Source organism: Ixodes scapularis, unplaced genomic scaffold (assembly GCF_016920785.2).
Source record: "Ixodes scapularis isolate PalLabHiFi unplaced genomic scaffold, ASM1692078v2 PGA_scaffold4__175_contigs__length_147842914, whole genome shotgun sequence".
Classification (NCBI taxonomy): Eukaryota; Metazoa; Arthropoda; class Arachnida; order Ixodida; family Ixodidae; genus Ixodes; species Ixodes scapularis.
In genome coordinates, this window is record NW_024609879.1 from 133170858 (window position 1) to 133193746 (window position 22889).

The 22889-nt window shown below is 45.5% G+C and overlaps 1 long non-coding RNA gene across 1 annotated transcript in view; it reads right to left on the reverse strand.

Moving 5' to 3' along the window:
* The window catches only part of LOC121837694, a 50744-nt gene extending 29131 nt beyond the window's left edge, over positions 1–21613 (reverse strand). The window contains exon 1 of the long non-coding RNA XR_006078298.1: positions 21163–21613. This is a non-coding gene — a long non-coding RNA (uncharacterized LOC121837694). The remainder of the gene's footprint in view (positions 1–21162) is intronic.
* Between the last annotated feature and the right edge of the window lie 1276 nt (positions 21614–22889).

The following is a 22889-nucleotide window of genomic DNA, read 5'->3' on the forward strand; positions in this document are numbered from 1 at the left end:
GGACATCGTTGACGAGGAGTCGACGACTACAGCAAGACACACGCAAGTCCTTTCAGGCGCCCCGCAGTATATTCTCTCCGCATATCCTCGAACGGCGGCGGCGGCGCCACGCCGACTGGGGCCGTGCCAAGGATGATGTATCGCAGATGGAGGAGGCAGCGCGGCGCTAATACCGCCTACAAGACAAGGCCTGGGGCTCCTTTCCTCCCCAGACGTCATCACTGGTGGGTACGCAGTACGGCTTAGCTCGCGTCCACTTCGGCGCCTGTGCGTCTCGAAGCGTCTCAGAAGCGTAGCAGACAGAAGCAGACGCGTCCCATGTGGACACGTCTGCTTCTTTTTGGCGGCTTGAGAGAGCTCCAGCGTGGTTGCCGGTCGAGACGGGTCGGGGGTGGGGTGTCTACAAACAATGACGTGTTGCGCAGGCCTTTTCTTCTAGGTGGTAGCGGCGGCGCCCGCACGGGTCTCGCGGAGAGATGAGCGGTCCACGTACACACACACAGTCGGACAGGCAAAGAAGAAAACGAGAGTGCAAATGATAATACAGAAGATGAAAGGGAACACGCCCGAATTTCCGTCCGGAGGAGCGCTCGGAGGCTGTCGGCAGCCAGAGATGAAAGGGGGGGAGGAGGGAGAAAGCAAATGCAGTAAATCCGTTAGGAGCGGTTTCTTTTTTTTTTTTTTTTTTCCAAGCCACTAGAGGAACAACGCTCGCTTCCGCATTGCCGGCGAACGGATACGATGGCTCAGGCCGGGGACAGAGCGGAGCTATAGGGCAAAACTTCACACTGGCCTCCGATCGTCTTCAAACTCGAGCGTTTTCTTTTTATTTATTAGCTACCCAATGTGAACACATTTGAGAAATACCCAGGTTTTACTCTTACCGGCGTGCTGTTTATTATCTCTACGTACCAAATTGCTCTCGTGAAAACGGCAAATAAAGGTTATGTCAAAACGAATTGCATTTAAACTTCCCCGCATTCTTGCGTAGGGTCACGTCACATGTTTTATGACGTGCAAATCAAACAGGCACTTAAAAAAAAACAGTATTTTGAACGTTTTTTTTTTTTTTTTTTTTAGTTTTCGTTTTGCTGGTGCGAGCTTCCTCGGGAAGCATTCTACACCATCAAATTTCATGCAATCCTTTAGCAATATGACGGTACGGCCCTCATATTACAACAATTGATGTCACGTCTTCAGTTTTGCGACTAGAACCTCTCAGCCGCTCAGATCAAATGTAAAAATGCAATACCTTCGCAGAAAAAAGAAAAAGACACATTTTGACATGTAGTTTGGGCTGCTAGTTCATACGTGTCTATTGATGTGTTGCACCAATTTCGAGACAAATAAGATTAAAATTTCGTCGGGACTCCCCTTTAATTGTACCGATGCGAAAGTCAACTTGTGCGTGTAGTCCAATTAGCGGCGAGATGTTTTGTTGGCGCCCTCATATGGTTCCCCCTTGTGAAGTCATTACCTTGCAAACAACTAGTTCGATGGTGTTTGTAAATAGCATGGTGGAAGCTTGAAATCATTGCGCTCTCAAAGGAACACTGCCAACACCGTCGAAATTAAAGTTCTTTCATTCCTCTTATTTCGTCAATGATAAATCCCCTTTCCGACGTCATAGTCAGCGTTCGGCCAATCGTGGAAGGCCGACCACAGCGACGCTTTCGGTCGCGCACGTCGCCAATACCTCTCTAACCGTCACCTGCTTTGCGAATGAAAATTGCTATATCTTCTTCCTTCTTTTTGAAAACAGGAAAATTGATCTTTTTCCCCAACGCTTTTTTTCGTGCGTACGTTCTATATTTTTGCTCCTGTAGCTGTTTTGCGTAAAATACCTGTAAAGGACGTTCAAGGCATCTGGGACATACAGACGTTGTAAGGAGGCATTGGATATCGGTGTGCCAGAACTATTGTGTGGATACGTGGCGAGGCAAAAGGGCGATTGCGTCATCCTTTCCCCTCACGGCACGCTGGGCTCGGCTAATATTTGTATATTTTCTTTTGCTTCACGGCACACGTCCCCACGCCTGATGACAGTCATAACTCATATTCTATTGCTTTGAACTCGCGAAGCAAAGGAAAAGGATTAGCCAAGTCACACATGTTAATTTTTACTGACGATTTTGATGTGATCGGCCCTAACTAAAAGAACAGCACATCTATTTGTTAAGGGGGAAAGGGGGGGGGGGGGGAGGCAAATTTATTCGGTTGGCAAATTAATGCAACAATGAAAGGAAACAAGATTTGAGCGTCAGTATCGCTTTTGAATGCAGCAGCACGCTTACTGAAACTTTAGATAAGTACCCTGCAATACGACGTAACTAACGTGAAATATCAATTAAAAAAAAAAAAAGCGGAATGTCGCTACAGGGTGTAGTGAAAATGACCTTGATCTTGATCCTGAAATGTGGAGAGCTCGTGTGGAGTCAGTCTTTACGAAGGTGAACAGCTGGAACGTAAATCTATCTGACATCCGGGAAGTTGTGTAATAAAATAGCACGCCATTGTGTCTCTACCTCGTTAATACCAAAATAACGAAACAAGGTATAAGAAAAGCAGCTGCCCCTGGGATAAATAGCTACCGATGCTCTTACTGTGTTACACACTGACAAAAATAAAAAGAACACTTCGAGAAACGACAAACATGCGAGAGTGAACACATTGCATCCAACGTCTCTTGCTGCTCTATCACACTTGAAGTTGCGCACATCGCTTCGTCATTTTAAAAATGTGTTCAGCATACCACGCAAGTAGGGCGGGCTGGAGTAACGTCATAATCAAGGCCTGCGAACAACCTGCTCTTCCAGCATGGTGCATCGTCACAGTCGAATGGCGCCAACTCGGCCATTGGACCCGAACCCGATGTCGAGCGTCCTTCGACGCGCTGATTGGACACCGAGGCTCGGCCGAGTGTTGACGAGGCGCTCGCGTCCAATCAGCGTCTTCGACTCGATCTCACTGTGATGACGTCGAATTTCTAGTGCCAAGCTCCGATTATTTTACGTGGTCTTGGTTGGAGAGGAAGGAGTGCTCGTTGGATGTGTGCGTATGTCGTAAACGCTTAGACAAAGCTCCCGTACAAAAGCCGGCTATTAAAGGTTGGTTCAGACAGCAGCAACTTCGTCAATTGCTTCTTGCGCAGGATTTTCTATGACGTCAGTACGACGCCGAGCTCTGATTGGCCTTGATTTCCTCAGTCAGCCAATAAGAGATCGGCGTTGTTCTGACGTCACCGCAACTTCTGCGCAAGAAGCAGACGACTTGCTCTCCGAATACGTAACGTAAGAAAACGGTGCGGTGTGAACCAGCCTCAAAACACGAGCGTCCATCAATGACAGGAGTTCGCGCTCGTACAGCCACGAGCACTGGAAACTACTATTCAGAAGAAAATTTCTATACGAGCGCTCTGAGTTTCATTTCATATATGCAATTCCTTTTTGGCGACGACGATCTGGCTTCTGAGGGTCACTTCAGCAGTCCTATAGAGTGATCTGAACCGCACGTGTCTCGTATACTACTTAGTTAAAGGAATGCACGATGAAGACGAAACGTTCTCACTCTCTAAGTTCGAGAAGGAACTCGCTGCAAGATGGTGCAATTAGCATCGAACCATTGGCATTTTGCACAGAACCGATGGAAGCAGATTGCGTCGTGTGTTTGTATCGATCTGCGTCGCCTGTTTTAAATGTTTGACTTTTGGATACAGAAACCACTTGAGTCAAGTTTTTGCCCTGAATTTAGGTCGCGTCACTTTACTGCGCTACCAGGTTTCCGTAACAACTTTTTGTGACGTTTTAGACTTCGCAACTATAGCCAAGAAACGTGGTCTGCGATAAAAACAAGAAATTATCCGTCTGGCTGTTCCCAAACTTCGCTGCACTCGCCTTTCTTCCTACCACCTCCATTCTTCGCACAGGCAGCTTTCGCGCAACCTTACATTGCACACATAAGTATACGCATACGCAGTCTACCGGTGCAAAACCATTAGCCCGCGGAAAGCAGGGAGCTACTCTTCACGTCATTTTGTTTTTTGACGGCGCGCCAGAAGGGACGGACGCATGCACGGATGGATGCGATTCCGGGGCGTGCAATGGCGCTGATTTCACTCACGCCAAGGCCAAAACGTTTTGAGTCGTCTGTGCGAAGAGGGCTGTTGGGCAAGACAGCCTTTTGCTTCCCAGAAGGACGCGTCTGGGCCCTGCAGACAGGCGGTCTTCTCGGTCTCGTTGCGAACTCTGCCTGCAACGCTGCTTAAATGAACCGTAAACGAGGCGGGTTGTTCTCGTACACGTATATACTGACGGACAAGCTCGTGTGGCAATGCAGGGGGGAGCCCGAAGGGCCTCTCTGTTGCACCGGAATTTACGCCGCAATTCAGACGACGTCTCGAAGAGGCCATATTCTCAACTTTCAGCGATGATGATATATAATCCTCCCTGTATAGCTTGTGGATGATGGACTTCACAAAATAGGGCGGTTTCACAGAACGTCTTTTTCCCTTACCGTAAGCCGCGTTCTGTCATGTTGATGAACGTCCACCCCTTTCGCCTTTTGTGGGTGAAACGCTTAAGCATGACGAGTGGCTCCTTCGACGACAGAACTCAATAGGTACGACCAGGGACGCATTTGGACCGCATAAATCCCCAAGTTTATACCGATTTGTTTCCTTTTGTAGTCCGCCAGGCGGCATCGATACTGGGGCCTTTATGGCCGCCGACGGGTCGACTACCCGATTTCAGCCTGAATAAAGACCGATAAAAGTCGAGTACCAGATGATGCTCCTTTGTGTTGCCGACTATACTCCGGGGAACGCAGTCGGTCATAATACAAAAACACTCGACCGAAAAAAAAACAACAAAAAAATGCTGCCCTCGCGAAAAAAAAAAAAAAAAAAGACGCTCGCAAATGTTTATTAAGAAGGCGTCCGGCGCTAATTTTAGCCAGAAGTACGTAAAGTGCAACCGCGCGTACCGATCGATGCTTGCCTATTTATACCTTCCGGAAGTGAAAAAAAAAATAGAGTTTTGATATTGTACGATTTTAGCAAAAATAAAATTACTCATGCGTCGTGGATCTAACCTCATACTGACATTCTACGTCGATCATCCAGATGACATCCATTTTCATAAGACGCCGGCGCGCCGCCCATGCATATATTGTAAACCTTGAACACGTACAAAATGCCTACTTGTATGTATACCTCGATTCGGCTCAAAGACTCCCAATATCCAACTTAGCCTGAAGCGTAAGGCCGCCGACTAAAATGGCCCATCAGGAAGAAAGACACCCATTCGAGTAAAATCTTACTTTGACCTGAAAGTTCAGTTTGTTTTTTAGGTCCATTAAAACTTTCTTTACAACATTATGTTTGGTCAACAAGTCTCAGTTTGGCTGAAAGTGTGATTTATTTTCGCACAAAGTTTCTGATCGGCTAAACGTGTCCGTTTGGCGGAAAGTTCGGTTACTTCGCGTGCATAGTTTATCTTCAGGTAAAAGGCATAATTTGTGCTTAAATCTAGGGCAAATGTCTCGTGAAGTTTATGATCGTTTAAAGGTGCCCTCTGTAGTTCAGTCCTTTGGCTTAGAGATAAGAAGCTATATCTCCCTGCGTTGTTTCATTCACCGGAGACAATCACAACAAATACACTGTCAAATTTGCGTGTTTTTTTTTTGTTTTTTTTTTTTTTTGCGGGGGTTTGTTTATGCGTTTTGGCGTCGATTTACGGTGTGCGCTTATTGCATCCCTTCTTTTCTTTCTTTTTTTTTTTTTTTTCACGTCTTTCTACGGCGTGTGTGCTGGCCGTCCGGGCCGATCGAACTCTGTGAACGCCTGATGCGTCATACGCACGCGCCTGGGGTCGCGAAATTTGATACGGCCTTTCGTTGGCTCCGATGACTGGCGAGATGTGCTGGAACAAAGTGCAACGTTTTTTTTTTTTGTTTTTGTTTTTGTTTTTTACACGTGATTTGACACGTGACTAGTCCCGGGTGTGGAAAGCGAAAACAGGTCTGTGACCGACTTTAGCAGCCAGTCTTGAAGAAAGCCTGGCTCAGGCCGAAACGTAATAACTGAGAGTGCCGCACATCGTCGCGCACGCGCAGTTTGTCTATACCTGAGGTAAACCGCCGTCGGCTTCCTCCCGATCTGTGACTCATCCAAGTCCAGAGATGGGAGATAGAAGCTGGCAGGACAAAACAGCCACCTACCTCCATTTCGTCACCCGACCCCAAAATAGGCATATGAATGGTTTAACGAGCCCGTAGCTTCCACCGCGTATTGTCAGCTTAAGGATGATAGCAGTATAAACACCGCCAGCGCGGCAACGCTGGCACAGGTCCACAGCGGTGTTTATACAGTTGAGAACTTGAGCGCCGTTTATCTTTCATTACTTCTTTGCGTATTCAGAACGCGTGCCTACGTGTTGGAACGCAGGTATACATACGGGCATGTGCACGCGCATCGGCGTCCTCTGGCTCAGTGAACTGTGACGCGCGCTGAATTTATGAAACTGGTGCCTGCGTGAAGAGTATACGCCTGACGCGTCTGGGCTTACTTTTACAGAGCCGTTCCACCTCTTTGCCAGGCTCCTTCGTAAGTTATTTGGCTCGTCAAAGAAACACTAAAAAACTGATGAAAACATTTATTTTTGAAGAAGTGTATTGTTATTTGGGATAACATATAAAAAACTTGAATGGTTTCATTGTGCGCTAAATTGAACTGTCCCGCGCGTGCTGTGGCCAAGGTCGTAAATATGAGAATGCCTGTTTACAAGAGGTCAAAGGTTTAGAAGGCGCTTATTCTATGTGCGTAACCAACTCATTGCTTAAAGATAAGAGAGCGCGCTGCGGGAGCTGCAAGGACTGTACATACGTCGAATTTCGTTTTCAGTGTATATAGAGACATCTGCACATGTATGCTGCTGAAAGTTGCAAGGTAAGCTGGTGAGCTGGTGGAAAGAGCCACCAGCTTACCTTGCATAGCTCGTGCGGTGGAAGTAGCTTCCAAGGCTAAAGGCTCTCGCTTCTTCCCTTGCCTCGTCAATCTAACTGTTGTTCGAACTCTAGATTTTCGTACGGAGATTTTAGGGATTTATGCCGTTAAAGACTTTGGCATAACAGTCTCACTGCCCCGGGCTAAATTGTCCATCAACTATGAAGACACAAGATGACAACTTCATGCTGTTTTAACATTAATTCAAATAACTATGACTTTTTGTTTAGTATATACACGCAGTTATTTGTTAGTAGAGATCGACCCCTAAGTTCGCATCATCACTTCGCTGACGGTCGAAACAGGAAGCCGCGAAAGTAGGTCGCGCCATCGTTTCGCAGCAGTGTTGGTCGATCGGTGCCAGGCCCAGACCGTCTCCGCACGGCGTAAACGTTTTGCCACACCCTCGCTATACGACTTCACAGATGGCTCTCCCTGTCTGGGAAGAGATCTCCGGGCTCGTCTGAACTGCCTGTTAGTCAAGCGGCGAGAGAACGCAGACGTCTGCAATATTCTTGCTGGTTACCACTGCTGTTAACCTTCGCCAGTCATCATAGAGCAGACAGTCGGTTGTGAAACGCCGACATTTTGTTTTCATTGCCGTTTCGGCTTGTACTTAGTTACAAGGTCTATGCAAATGTCGTCCGTCTCTCCAGACTGACATATAAGGGCGGATGCGACGACGTGCTGCAACACAGACTTCCCTCCGGGCACTGTTCCAGAACATCTTCCGGCCCTGCCGAACTGACAGCCCGTCTCGTCTTTCTTGAACACAAAGAACGTTAATTGGCTGAGACTGATTGCCTCTTTTGCTTCTCTGTAGACGCTTGAATGTACAGCCCCTGGGCGCCGCCATCTTGCTCCTGGCGTGTGTACAGATCGTCTGACAATCCTGCCTTGCTAAGGCTTGCCGATGGTTGCCAGACTGGCGCCCAATCCAAGCATTTTCCCTCCACGATGGCCACACTAGCTTTTGCAGCGTGGCTGCTTGCGGACAAAATGAAGACGCTTACACGTCTTCAGGATTTATAACTATCAAACTTCGATTGAAGTGTGTACACGTACGAATGTTTATAGACCAACGCGCTACTTTGACGTCACGCTTTAGCGGTTGCGCTCATGGCAAGGTCCATGGCGCACTCCTTTCATCTCGCGGAAATGAGCCCCGAGTGCGGACACGCGCGCTTCGGGCTTGTCTGAAACCAGACGGCTGGTTTGTAGATAAGGTCATGTCTTTGACGTCACGACAACGAGACTCAGCGGACTCTCAAGAAAAACGGCTTTGCCTGGTTTTTGTTATTAAGTGGACAACGCGCTGGTTGATAACCAATGATTTTTTTATACAGCTCAAAGTCAGTGTGACGGATCGTCTGAGCTGAGACAGAACTGCACTGACTTCGCTGTTCGCCCATTTCACACCTATAGGGGAGGGGATTCAACTGCCGCGCCCCTAGAGGCTGCGTTGAGAACTAAACCCCTAGCGATCACAACATGAACTACTTGTTTGGGCTTCTGGCGCCGCGTTTGGCAGTGATGTAGCCCAACGCTGCGTCAGCCTTGGTGGCTGGTGCTTGTGTTTATTTATTTATTTTGAGTAACCCACAAAACGCTTCACGCCTTCTTAGTAGTGCACTTATCAATGTCAGATAGTAGTATAACTGATCGAAAAACAATTTAAAATATGGAAAGTTAGGACAAAACAATGCAAGCCACACACTTTCTAAATTTACGCTCTTCATTAAAAATATATATAGGCTAACATGCCCTCAATTCTGTTCAAAATGATTGTACGTCAACAGACCGCTTGTCATGGGTGCAGCGTTATAGAAATCATGTAGGATAGAACAAAATATTGAAATCGACGTACTAGGAACGCGCAAGTAGACGTGACTTAGTGGCGCTGGTGAACAAATTATAACCATTTACGACCTTATGCGGAAACGTCAATTCACGGATCGTTCTCCTGTTGTGCAACGTGTGCGATTTCACGAGGTCACAAATCCTTTCGTAACCGTAGAAATAATTCGGTTGAAAATAACTATCAAAACAGTACAGGAATGAATTGACGTTGAACACTCTCAATTACGCTTGAATTAGTCACTCCCCTACAGTTCCATACAGTTTAGGCATATTCGACGCGACTACGCACCATTGAACAAAACACACGTAAAAAGAGAAAGTGGTTTATTCGCGTAATGACTTCGAGAACACAAAAGGAAGCATTTGTAATTGAAGTTACGTGATGATTGAAATTAATCGCAGTATCCATAAAAACTCCCAGATCACGGATGACCTCAACACGAATAACTATCGCTACAATCTAATGTATATGAAAAATACAGGATTCCGCGCTCTGAAAAAGACAAAAAAAAAAGGGATCCGGTGGCGGAGCGACTCCATTCGGATCGCGTGCTCCATTTGGGATCTGGTCTGATCCCGCGCGCTCCAGAACGACCGGTGGAATTCAACATTAAAAATTGCAGTCCAGGCTTTTGGTTACGTATAAACAACGAGCTCTGTGGAAAACGAGCTGGACAAAGCCTTCTCCATTGATGAAAAGACGGTGAGAGTGCAGGCGAGCTGGTGGTAGCTAATCATGTCGTATTACACCTGAGACTGCGGTGGAAGAAATCGGAAGGACTTTCAGTAGAAGGAACAGACACAGAGAACGTTTGAGACGTTCTCTGTGTCTGTTCCCTCTACTGAAAGTTCTTCCGATTTCTTCCACCGCAGTCTCAGGTGTGAGACCTTCTCCATTGTTCGATCTTTTCGCCAATAGATATCTATGGGCGAATCCTAAGTTCCCATACAGGTCACTTCTTCTCTTATACGTTCTTTCAATGAAAAGATCCCTCCTTCCTTACATTTGCCCCTGGGTTTAGCTGATTCGGGCGGGAGCGCTACCGAGGCCTGTGGCAGTCCAGAAGGTGAGACATGTTTGCGCGGGAGCGCACACATCCCACGCCGTTTCAGACGGCACGCGTCCTTGCACTTAGCCCCAATAAAAGTACCCTCGTACATTCCTCTCGCGAACGTGACTTGGTAAAGACGTGATAAGCGACGGAAAAAAACAAGCGGTGTCATAAAGCCGGGGTCACGCTGCTTAGACATCATACAAAACAATCTCCAGACATCAGTCACCGCGATACCCGTGGTTGGAATGCCGGGTGCCAAGTCTCTCCTTGAACTTGGGCCATGCGGCATTCGAAGCACGGATCTTGTGATGGCAATTGCGTTCGAAAGGCTGTTTGCAGACTGTGTTTTCGTACGATGTTTGAGCAGTGTGACCCCGGTTTTAGGCTCTCCGTATCCCCATGGGGGAGATAGCGCCAAACTAACCACCGGTCGGTGCGAGTTGCAGCAAGTTCCTGGCCCCACATGTCCACTGTATACTCCGTTTCATTTTACAATTAACGGGAATGCGATAGACACCTCAAAGTTACTTCATTTTCCCGGATGGGGACCAATAAAACGATCCTTATTTATTTAACGTACGTTACTTTTTTTTGCAATGTAACGCATGCTTTACTTTAGGTTGACACATCTCGGCTCCCATTCCCAACTCCCGCACGGCTTACAACACCCAGCGGCGAATACGTCATTGTTAGAAACGCGAAGCTCGCCCCTGTTGAAATGGGGAGCAAAAAAGTTCTGCGCCCTAGTGGCGAAAATGTGAAACAGAGGAATGGGGATTACATTTACACCACCGAAGTCACGAATAGCAAACGATGAAGCACATTTGTTATTGCGTTTTGGAAATTGTCAGCTTGGATATTGAGTAGCCAGGCATTGGGTAGAGTTTGTCGTATTTTATTTAGAAGTACAACGATGCATTCGTTCACTGCCTTTGCACTTATTTTGATGGCTGTTTGGCAATAATGTTGAGGCGGGATATGGATAGAATATGCGCGATGTTTTAAAAGCGTATTTATTATAATCAATAGAAACGCCTACTCTTAGAAGTAAATGCAGTAAGTAAAAAAATCGGAATTAAACAACCTGAGAATTGAGAACCATCGTTTATTGGTTCAACGTCTGTTCTGAGATAGAAGAGACCTGGCTTAAGCTCAGTCTAGACTTTTAGGTGCGTATTAGTCTTCAGCCACCTTCAGCTTTCGAAGGCTCATGTGATCCATTGCGCTCCTTTGTCAACCATACCTTTACAAACAATGAGCAAAACTTATCTATGTAAGCGACCGACGGAGATGATAATATATATATATATATATATATATAACGGGCATGGTGGCGGGAGGCCGAAGGCGTGGGTATAAAACTGAGAAAAAAAAAACCCTTAGTGAAAAACAGCAACAACGGACGATTTAATCTTCGACGTTTCGGCCGGAGTCCGGCCTTCGTCAGGAAGGCCGGGCTCCGGCCGAAACGTCCTGACGAAGGCCGGACTCCGGCCGAAACGTCGAAGATTAAATCGTCCGTTGTTGCTGTTTTTCACTAAGGGTTTTTTTCTTCTCATATATATATATATATATATATAACTGAGAAGAAAAAAACCCTTAGTGAAAAACAGCAACAACGGGCGATTTAATCTTCGACGTTTCGGCCGGAGTCCGGCCTTCGTCAGGAACTTCCTGACGAAGGCCGGACTCCGGCGGTTGCGGTATGGCGCCCGCGCAATTTTTCTGTCTCTTATCTAGCCCCAGCCTTGTACCTGCTCCACGAGTGGTAACTTCAGCGCACTACTGCGCTTCTCGCGCGCTCAAAGTCTTTCTAAAAATTACTGATTTAGGGGTTTTGGATGACGCTCAGCAAGTTTCTAATTGGAACCATATGTCTATTTCCACTAATTAAAAAGTGAATTAACAAATAATAATTAATTAGCCGACTTGTACGAAAGATTAGCCACCCACATCAAGTCCGCCTGGCCGTATGACCCACTTTTACAAACCGCATTAGTGTAGCTTTCACATATATATATAGAGAGAGAGAGAAAGAGAGAGCACGGGCACTTCACACCATCGTACGTGGTCTCCGAGGAGGATATAAACGAAAATATGCAGATGAATGAACCGTACTTTATCCAATGAATCAAAGAAATAAAGTTTTCATGAACCCGCCAGAAGATTAAGATGGATGGATTATATAGTCTTGGCGGAGAACTGATTGATCTTCCGCGATGGACTATAGACGCGCGCCATCTTGGCCCACCCGACTTTTTGGCTCGCATGGGAGAAACAAACGGTAAAACGACGACACGAACATCCACTATCTCGTGCAAACAAAAAAAAAGCATCATATACACAGGACGCAGGTGGCATTGTTCGATACCCCAAGTTCCGTCTCACCTAACGCTAGGAGCCAATCGGAGCCAATCCAGAGTTCGGAGGGTGTCACGCTCGAAGTCACGTGACACGGTCCGAGCTACGGATTGGCTCCGGTTTCGCTCGTAGCGTCCGTTGCGGTCCATTGCAAGATCACACGTTACATGTTGGCCGGCCCATGAGTCATCGCCGCAGCGCAAAACGGCGGGCACACACAAAGCACGACAACACAACGTCTTGAGCAGTGGGAAGAAGGAGCGTGACGGGTGTGTGTGTGTGTTTGAGAGAGGAGGAATAAAACGCGAGAGAGAAAAATAAGAATATCTCTCGAGATGTTTGCAGCTTGTCTTCTTTTCTCTATTGTATAATCTTTGCATCACGTCTGGGTTGTCGCAGCAGGTTCCTTGTGTGTGAGTCATCGCGACCGCCGTTGGCCTGTAAACAACAGGCACAGCTATCCGCATGTTGCTGTAGATTCGATAATAATAATAATAATAATAATAATAATAATAATAATAATAATAATAATAATAATAATAATAATAATAATAATAATAATAATAACAATAATAATAATAATAATAATAAATTTATTGCAGGTGCTTAAACGTCCTCAAAGTATCATTTCGGGACCGTCAAAGTCCTAAAGACTTGTAAGACTGATCCCAACAAAATATCTACAAAAACACAGATAACGATGAAAAACACAAAAAAAAAAAAACAACGCAGAACAAAAAAGTTACAGAGATTCAGAGCCGCGACAAGGTAAATATCGTTAAAGACGAATTGCAAAGTACAAACTCATTACGAAAAGTCTTGAAGGTTGACGCTATTATCCTATGGACGAGCACATAGTCTTCAGTTTCCTTTTTAACTTTCCACGAGAAGTGATGTCACTCAGCGCAGGTGGGAGGTTGTTAAAGGTGTGTGGAACATAATAACTTCGAATGCATCTCCCAAAATGAGTGCTGATTCGCGGCGTGGCATATGGTGCCACTTTCCGAAGGTCACGACAAACCACGTTGGGAACCTTAAAGGTATTATCCCAGTAATGTCGGAGTATAACGGTATGCATAAATAGGGCTCGAAAGGATGGTGAAGAGAGATCGTCAAAGATGTTGTCGGATGTCTGAATATTAGAGCCATATGCCACGCTACGCAAGATGCCCTTTAGGAGAGAATTCACTTTAGTTTCTAATAGGTTTGTGCACTGCCCGAACAAAGTTATTTCATATCGAAGCACACTATAAACGAGGGTGTACACAATGAGTCTTCGGGTTGACATGGGGATAAATGTCCTTATATTGTAGAGGGTGCAGGATGCTGCACGGGCAGCTTCTTCATGATGTAGAAAAGATGGGAGTTCCACGATAAATCAGAGTCAAAATAAATTCCTAAGTATTTTGTAGTTTTCACGTAGTCTACTGGCACGCATTCAGAAGAAGCACAGTCTGAAGCGTGCGGAAGTATTGGCCTGTTTGAAATTACCTCTCTTAAGCGGACTAGACAAGCACATTAGTTGCGTTTTTTTTCGTGTTGACGCTAATGACATTTCTCGAAAAGCAATCCATTATCTTAACTGAATCAAACTGCAGTAATTCTACTGCCTTAGTATAATGTAAATGACTTGATACTAGAACGGTATCGTCTGCATATTGAAATATCTTACTGTATTTCACTACCTGGGAAAGGTCGCTGCCATAAATATTAAAAAGAAGAGGCGAGAACACAGACCCCCGAGGTACGCCAGATTTCAAAAATATTTTAGCACTGTATTGTCCAGATATCGAAACTAGCTGTGTTCGGTTTGACAGAAGGTTTTTAAGCAGGGAAGAAAATGGACCCCTGAACCCTAAGCTAAGGAGTTTTTTCAAAAGAAATTTGTGTGACACAGAGTCGAAAGCTTTCGAAACATCTAAGAAAAGCGCACACGCAACAAGATTATTTTCGAAGGCACTGTTCAGAAGATCGGAGAAGTCCTCAAGAAGAGTTTGTGCGCCTTTTCCAATAACAAAACCAAACTGCTGTGGAGAAAAAAGATTAAATTTATCCATAAAATCAGTCATTGTTATAAAAATATGTTTCTCCAAAATCTTCGCTATCGAAGGCAAGATCGAGATAGGGCGATAGCATTCGACCTTACCGTGATCTCCGTTTTTAAATAAAGGCTTTACAATTGCTATTTTAAGGTCGTCTGGAAGCCTGAAGCTACAAAACCGTTCAACATCCGTAGAAGTACATTTTTTAGTGAGTTGTAATTTCTACACAGATGGGACATTCGTACACCATCAATTCCAGGAGACAGACGAGGTTTAAAGCTGAACAACATAGTTTGTAGCGCTTGCTCCGTTATTTAAGGAAGGAAACCGGACGCTACATTTGGAATGACTGAGAGCGAGAGATCAACTTCATTATCGCGTGATATGCTTGAGGTCTTTCCGAAGTAGGTGTTGAAAGCATTGCCTGCAGAGAGAGGACTACACCGGTAATACTTTTCCACGGTTCCGTCAACTGAACGTCTAGCACTGGGACCATCACGGAGTTCCAATTGACAAGAGACCAAGTTACCCGGGTGACAATGCGCGATTCAACTAACTTTGCTTTAACATAGCTACGCTTAGCCAGTTTGATCATTGCGCTAACTCTACTACGTTCACTTTGAAATTTAATCCGCAATTACCCATTCTTCGGTGACTGTGAACTGCGCGTCCACTAAAGTTGTTTATACTTGATTGCGGAAATAATGTCATCATTCAGCCACGCGAGTTGAGGTTGACGCTTTTTAACGATAATTGATTTTGTGCTGCAGTCAGTAAAAGTTCTCCATAGCTGAATGAACTTCGAATAAATCTCCTGTTGACTAAAAGACCGCAAGAAATTGTCCCAGCCATATGATGCGATTAATTTGTCAAACGCTTTGCGATCAAAATTTGTTTTCTTGTCTCTTATAACTTCTAATACTACAATCTTATGTTGTTCTTATATTATTTTTAATCTCGAACTGTCTTGCATGTTCTTTTATGATCTTATTTAATCGAGTAAAGCTGCCTACTGCGGCTTTTTTTTTTGACCCCCATTATAATAGATAAAAATAAAGTTATTATTATTAGACCAAGAAATTTCTTATATAAATAATGTTTCTCGCTAGGGATTCCAGACCAGGTATATAGTCTAAAGCTGCGTTCGCACTGCCAATACATCGTAGAAAAGAATAAAATGTGGGAGGTGTGTTTCTTCCTTGATTGGGGGCGGCCTTCTTACATTGGGCATACAAAAACTGTCTGCACACGTGTACAGCGTGGGCGAAACGGATTGAACGCTTGTTAACACAGAGGTTTGAGCGAGTGGTTGCTCATGATGCATATGGGGAACAGCGCACCCGGAGAACAGTCATTCAAGTCAACATAGACACAAAAGAAAGAGACACTTACTCAGCGCTGACTGATAACTCTCAATATATTTACACTTTCTCTTCTATTTGTGCTATATGCAACGGCCAGGGAAAATAACTGGTCTTTTTTTTTTCGATATGATGCTAAATAGTGAACTAAATTGAAATTAATGTAAGGCTAGGTAGTCTAATTCTTTTTGTGACAAGGTTAAAGACGGAGTACTAACACATGTGCCGTTATGCTTCGCTATGTTCTCTGCCTCGATCATTTCTCTTGTGAGCTGGTTGTGGTGCTTGCCAAGCACGCCGCAGTTACTCAGCAGCATTGAGCCGCCACAGTCTCGACAGTGAATGCCCAGATGACCGGAGCTTTTGTTGATGAATGTGTTGTTACACTCACGGAGGCGATCGTTCAGACACCTTCCGGTCTGACCTATGTACAGCTTTCCACAAGAGAGGGGAAAGGAGTACACCACCTTCTCTGTACATAGAGACAAAGGTGTTCTTGTGCTTCTTTTTGCAGCCAACTGTTGTTATTGGTAAAATATTTACCTTCTTGCATAAGCTGTGAAGTTTGTTAGGAGCTGAGAAGATGACTTCCAAGTTTACTCGGTTAGCTATTTTATTCAGTGCAGAAAAACTGCAGAAAAATTATGAATATATGGCACAATGATGGGCTTCTTTGTTTTGTCTCCCAGCATGCCAGGCACTTTAAACTGACCACATAAATCGGTTTCTTAACTTGTGCACTGGGATTTACTACAGAGTTGCTCGAAGCTGGTGCATTCATTAATTGAGGGTATGAATACACAAAACCTCAGGAGTCAAAAGAAAGAGAATAAAAACAGTTTTTGTCTATGGAAAAATTATCGCTAAGCCATTTATCTCAAAACCATCAGAAAAGCGTTGTGGGCTATGATGGCGTTTACTACGATTTAAAATTTGTGAGACGTTGTCGTGTTTCTTCCACCCAGTCTCAGGTGGTAAAAAATGGTAAACTTACACCAGCTCGCCTGCGCCCTAACTGTTTTTTCAAGAAAAATAGAATTGGCTTACCTATTCTTCACTTCATTTGGCCCAAATAAGCGCCACAGTAACACATACTTTTTTTTTGTAGATGCAGAGTATAGAGAAAGCATAATTATTTATTTTTCTTGATTCACTCAAATGAGCCAATCCTTCCAGAATTTTAGCGAAAGCTTCCGCCAACTTCCGGCACATCTGTAGTAACTCCCAGAGCGGTAAGTTAAGAAGAAGATTTATGCGGTCAATTTAAAATGCGTTCAATCCATTTCGACCAGTCTGTACATGTGTACGAGGCACAGATGCTTCGACCCCACTTGAGGGGTGCCCACAGATTATTCCGTAAACGTGTCAGAAGCGAACACTTTGTACTTTGTATGACGTCTGCGAGCAGTGCGTAAAGCAAACACGGAGCTTGCAGTGAACCGTTCGGTCCTCCTATGCCACGCCGACACACCGACGCGACGACGGTTACCATTTCTTGGCACGAGACTCGCTATTGTAAACTTCTAGTTTACTCGATGTAACACACGGTCTCATCATCCTGTCATTTTTGACAGAATATGGAAATGATTTCTTGGCATCACGCGCGGAGGCGTCGGGTGAGATTTGAGTTTCTGTACACGGTCATTGAACTTGGACGCGGCGATACAAATGTCATACCGCGGTCGTGCTTGGAGCTGCAAGCCCGAAACGTGCTCACCAACATTCCACTGTGGTCAAATTGTGTCGTACAGGTGTGCGTTTAGACAGAGAAAAGTCAGTCAGCCCCAATGTAGCACCTGTTGTTCCCGCTGTATAGATGGCAAAAATTAGTCAGTGCAGTTCAATGGCTACATTACGTCGCTACACAAACACACGCTGGTATAATTATCCTCCAAATCGAGACGGGCAGGGGAGGGTAGCGGCCCCGAAATCGATGGGTTACGCAGTGCAGGCGAGCTTAATTGTGTTGACGTTATGGCATATGCAGAACTATTGATGGGGTGTGATTCGAGGGCGACAATAGCTGAGTTGGCCGAGTCCGTTTGGGCGCGTGCTGACTGCGGCCTTCCACAACGATCCCGCAAAGTGCATTTTGTTCATTTTGGCAAACGATCAGTGGGAACTTGTTTTGAGCATCCGTTCTGCATATTAAACGAGCTGAATTACGGCGTCCAGTGCATACCATGTGCAGGAAATCCTCGCAAGTAATTGTGTTGTACTTATGTTGAGACAGCAGGAAATTGGTCTGTCTCAATGGCCGACTTGTTTACGTAAATAAGAAATTTAGTCAGTGCGGTACAACCGTTAGCCTGTGGTCATTAACCTGCACCGCACAGTAGTGATACAAGACGGCACGCCGGTCATCCAGATCGAAACGGGCAAAGCTGGGGATTGAACCCAGGTTCCTCGCCCTGGAAGTCTGGACTCTGGCTGCAAGGAGCGTGGAAGCTTCTGCTTGAAACCTATGATTGCAAGCCTCATATATACAAGAGCTGTCAATCAGAGATTGGTGATAGCTTTCTGAAGCTGAAAGCAGAGACGCTGATAACGCGATACTCGAACCGATATCGATCAGCGCTGCACAAAAACCGTTACGGAAGCAGACTTCTCGGGGACATCGGTGGCCGAGTGGACTAGCGCACACCAGCTCGGAGTACGTGGAGCGAAAGCTCGCGCTGCAAAACCCAGGGACCCTGGGTTCGATCCCCCGATCCTGTCCGTTTCGATCTAGATGAGCATCGTACCGGTGTGCGGTCGTGTGATGCACTGCGTGATGCACGTTAAATCTAAGCCCCGGTTAGCAGTCGTGTTACACTGGCTGAATTTCTCGACTACAACGTGAAGCATCTGTTGCCATAGGTCAAAGGCTGTCTAAACACAAAATGTCTAATTTTCTTTTTTTTTTTTTTTTTTTTTTTTGGGGGGGGTAACTTTTTTTTTTTACTTTGTTGAAACCGTTTTTTGTCTGATTGGTTACACTGGCTCAAAATACGTCCCCATCACAGTTACATTGAAGATAGAAACAACCCGACGTTACACTTACGTTTCACTGCCTATTGTGAGGAGAACATGTCTACATAAGATAAACTCTGTAAGATCCATAGGGCATAGGGCACAACACGAAGTTTCGGCCTAATTCTTAGCCTCAAAGTTGCATCGGACGCTTCGAAGCGCACACACAATTGCGTCAACCGCGTTGCACTGCAATGCCTCGTGCATCACAGCGTCTCTTCATCGGCTCGTCGTTAGGGTCGCCATAGCAACAGCTCGACGCAAGCAGTCTTAACGAGACGCAAGTGGCTGTAGTTCGCACTCGAACGCGACTGTGTGAACGAGCATTCACCTCATTCGGCCCTGAAGGAGTTAGGCATTGTTTTCTTTCGTATCTGAATCGCTAACGCGCGTATACTTCTTCAAAAGTGACTTCACTGCTCATAGTAAGACATATTAGCTTGTGTGACGCCAATTCCTACAGAATGTCTGCTTCCAGTGTTTTTTTACACGCCGTATTGACTGAATTAGGGCCAGACAGATATATAAAGTTACTCTTAAAAAGTTATTAAGTACAGTCTCTTGCGCTGAAACGCTATTAACGTATAGTTGCATCTACTTGAGAAGAAAGGGCAGCGGCGTCCACATACAGCTATTTGAGCTAAAATGTAATTACATTTAAGGTTATATTTTAACGAGTGTATATGCAGTTACAGCTATCGAGACAAAGCAGCTAAGGTACCTTCTTTTTATTTTGAAAATATCCGCTGGTGTAAAAGTGTGCTGTGCTCGCTCATCATTAACTTAAATTCCAACTATTAAAAAAAAAACACAATTTTGATATTTATGTAGAATTCTACTCACGGCAGAGGGTGAGGTATACTTTCCCAAGCAGCCTGACTTAGAAACCTACACCCAAATCGATGCGAATTTGTCTACTTAAAAACATTTGAGCAGTAACTGTTTATGAACGGTTAGAAGCTACTGAAAATAAAATAATAACTGATGCACAGTTACTAACGCTTTATTCTAACTTTATTGCAGTAATTTGGGTAGTTTTAGTTAATTGCTTTACAGCAGTGTTGCAGGCGTTACCGGAAAGAATTAACGAAATGCGGTGCGATCGTTACTTGCAGATAAAAGGAACTGGTTATCAACCTAAGTTACATCAAAACAACATAAACGCGCTATAGATATTCAGTGAGACCCGCCCGCTGAACATATTGTTCAGATACGAATACTTGAAGCGATAAAACATGGAGGACAGCAACGGAAACTGGACTTCTGTTTCCGTCCTCGATGTTTTATCTTTTCAAGTATACACCAGCACGCTCGTTTTCAATTACGTATTACCATAATGTTCAGTTGATCCCACCCATATGTTTTATCATGTTCAGCTGGTACCACCCACGCTTAACCATTGCTCAACGTACCCCCATCGGAACGCGTCAGTGCTATGAAAAAAAAGCACGTTACTTTTTGATGCCGTCTATTCACCTTGCCTGCCATTGACGGCGACAGTGTTTTTTAACACAGGGACAAAGTGCGTTGGGGTTTTTTTAAAGTGGAAGGTGTTTGCGCAGGGTAAAGAGACGCAATATATTGAAGGCACGTGGGATGAGTACAAGAATGAATATAACTTAAAACCTATAAACACACACACACAAAGAAAAATTGTCAATTGTAATTTTTTTTTTTTTTAAGTCTGGGGAATAGAAGTTGTAAGAAATAACGTAACTGCGTTACCGGTTAATCCAAATGAGTAATGTAAGTATGTTACACGTTACTGTTTTGAAAAAGGTAACGAGAACGTTATTACGTTACGGATAAAAGTTACGTGTTGCATTTCAGTGTAACGCTGTTACTGGTAACGCGTTATCGGCACTTTTTTTAGAGCCCTGGTTAGGAAATCATTTACGCAAGCGATCGTTTAACCTTTGAATCGCAGAAATTACGGAAATGTATTGTTACACAGTAGAAATGCGCCATGTAAAAGAGAAGCTTTTGGAAGATGGATAACTACAAAAGTAGTTCTATACTATCGCCTTCTAGTCTCTAGAGCCTAGCTGTCCTCATTCTCGCGTGAAATGAAACGTGGTGATGCCAGTTCGAAAAAAATGACCAATAAATACAAACTACTCCCAGTTTTGAACTAGATGGCGGGTTTCGCAGTATTTGCAGAATCAAATGTAGACGCTATGTTCTGGAAATGGCCATTTATAGCATAGTCAGACTCAATTCACCCTTATAAAGAAAGAACGATCAGTAAACACACTAGGTAATATACGTGAAAAGGAAGTGGACCGGGGCCACCCAACAGATGTCGCCACTGAGTTTGTTGCCAAACGAAAAGAAGGCGAATATTTTGCAGCAGGTTAAGAGCCCGCGACGACAAAATGTTTGCGGGAGAAAATGCCTTTTCGAGACGTGCAGAATCACGCGATCAGCGGGCTAAGACACTACGAAGAAGAGGATTAGAGAAGACGTATCACCTGAGATTCTGCGCTGCGTAAAGGCAGTCCTGTGGTTCGGTGTCCTCACACAGTCTGTCTTTGGGTGTTCCAACATCCGCAGGTAAACCTCAGGCACGTCATGGCAGACTTCCCACGCATCCGTAATGATGATGTCGTTCGATTCAGGTTCCAGTTCGAGGTCCCAACGCGCCGCAAAATCGCGCGAGAGCTTTGCCAGCTCGGTCTCGCACCAGTCGGGTCGGTTGTCGACCTCACCGCGCCGACCAAATAGGTCACGACAAACCGCCGGACGCGACCGGTCGAGCGCGTCCCGCCTAGAGTCTCTATCGTGATCCGATTTGTCCCGCAGGCTAGTGACAACCTGGGTAATGTCATCGCAGTCACCCTGCTCTGCCGTAGATTCCCGCATCGTGCGGTCTCTCCGCGCGGAACACACAGCTCACGGAAGCGAGAATCAGCGACTGGGAGCAGTCTCGCGGCGAGCTTTGGTTTCGTTTCCGTGCGCTGACACGTGACCCAACGGGGCCACGAGAGGAGGAGGAACGTGACGTAAACCGCGTCGTAGGCGAGGGTGGATTTCCGCGCCAATCGGAAGTTTTGGCGGGAAAAGTATTGCCTCGGACGGTAGGCGTTCTGATTTCGCGCGCTTGCGCGCGTGTTTGACGTCATGGAGAGGGGGCACGGCATCGCTGTTATGGCGCGAAAGGCTTGGTTTGGCGCGCTTTTTTCTCTTTCGACCGCGTGGTCGGTGGAGGGAACCGATTGAGATTCTGAGAAGAGGAGGAATGTACGGAATCCTATCAGCGCTGCGTCGGTGTGCGTGTCTGGACTTGTTGCTGCTCCAAGGAAGGCGAGGCTGTTATTTGCCGTTGTTGAGTTGAGTTTATCACGTTCCCACCGTCGTTGTCGAGCGCGTGGGATTTTTTTTTCCGCGGGAACGGTACTCAGATTTTTTTTTTATTTCGCAACGAGGCAAGGCAGTTCTATGCGACGTCGGAGAAAGTTACTGCTGCACTTTTTAGGGGTGCAGCTCCTTAGGGGCTAGCCATGTCCGTCCGATGTCCGGCGTCGGGTGCTCGTGCTCACGAGCACGTGAGCACGTGCTCCCGTGCTCGTGTAGGGCAAAGAAAACAACCGCATCTCCACGTGGTGAATGATGTTGATTGGGGCCATCGTTACTAGAACCACTCAGTTGGGAAACTGCCGTACAGACTGCTCTGAAAAAGTGGCCCCAAACTGTCCACCAGAACCGAGCTAATGGCGAACACAACGCCGCCATTTCTCCCGCAGCGGCCACTCGAGGAACTGCACATTACTTCTCTTTTGGCTTTCATCTGCCATTTTGGCGTCGAAACAGATACAGCAGAAGAGGTTACAGGGGTGCCACCCCCTTCTCCCCAGTGGACGCGCCGCGAATTACTACCGAAGTTAAAATGCACCTAGGTCGGGACGTGCTACCTGAAAGCACCGCTGAGGCATGGTTGTATAAAAACAATATTAATTGTTCCGCAAAACCTTGCAAACTAAAGATTATAAAAACATCACGCGCCCTTCATTTTGTACTAAACTCCAAAAAAAATTCATAAAAAAAGGCGTTTTTTCCGTTTGTTTTTACGCAAAAACATGCTTTCTAAAAGCTCATGGTGACCACAGTACAGGCAAATGATAAGGAGTGGCGCTGTTGTCGTATTTAGCTCGGTCTCGGTGGACCTCAGCGACCCGGGTTTGGACGGCGAGTTTCCCAA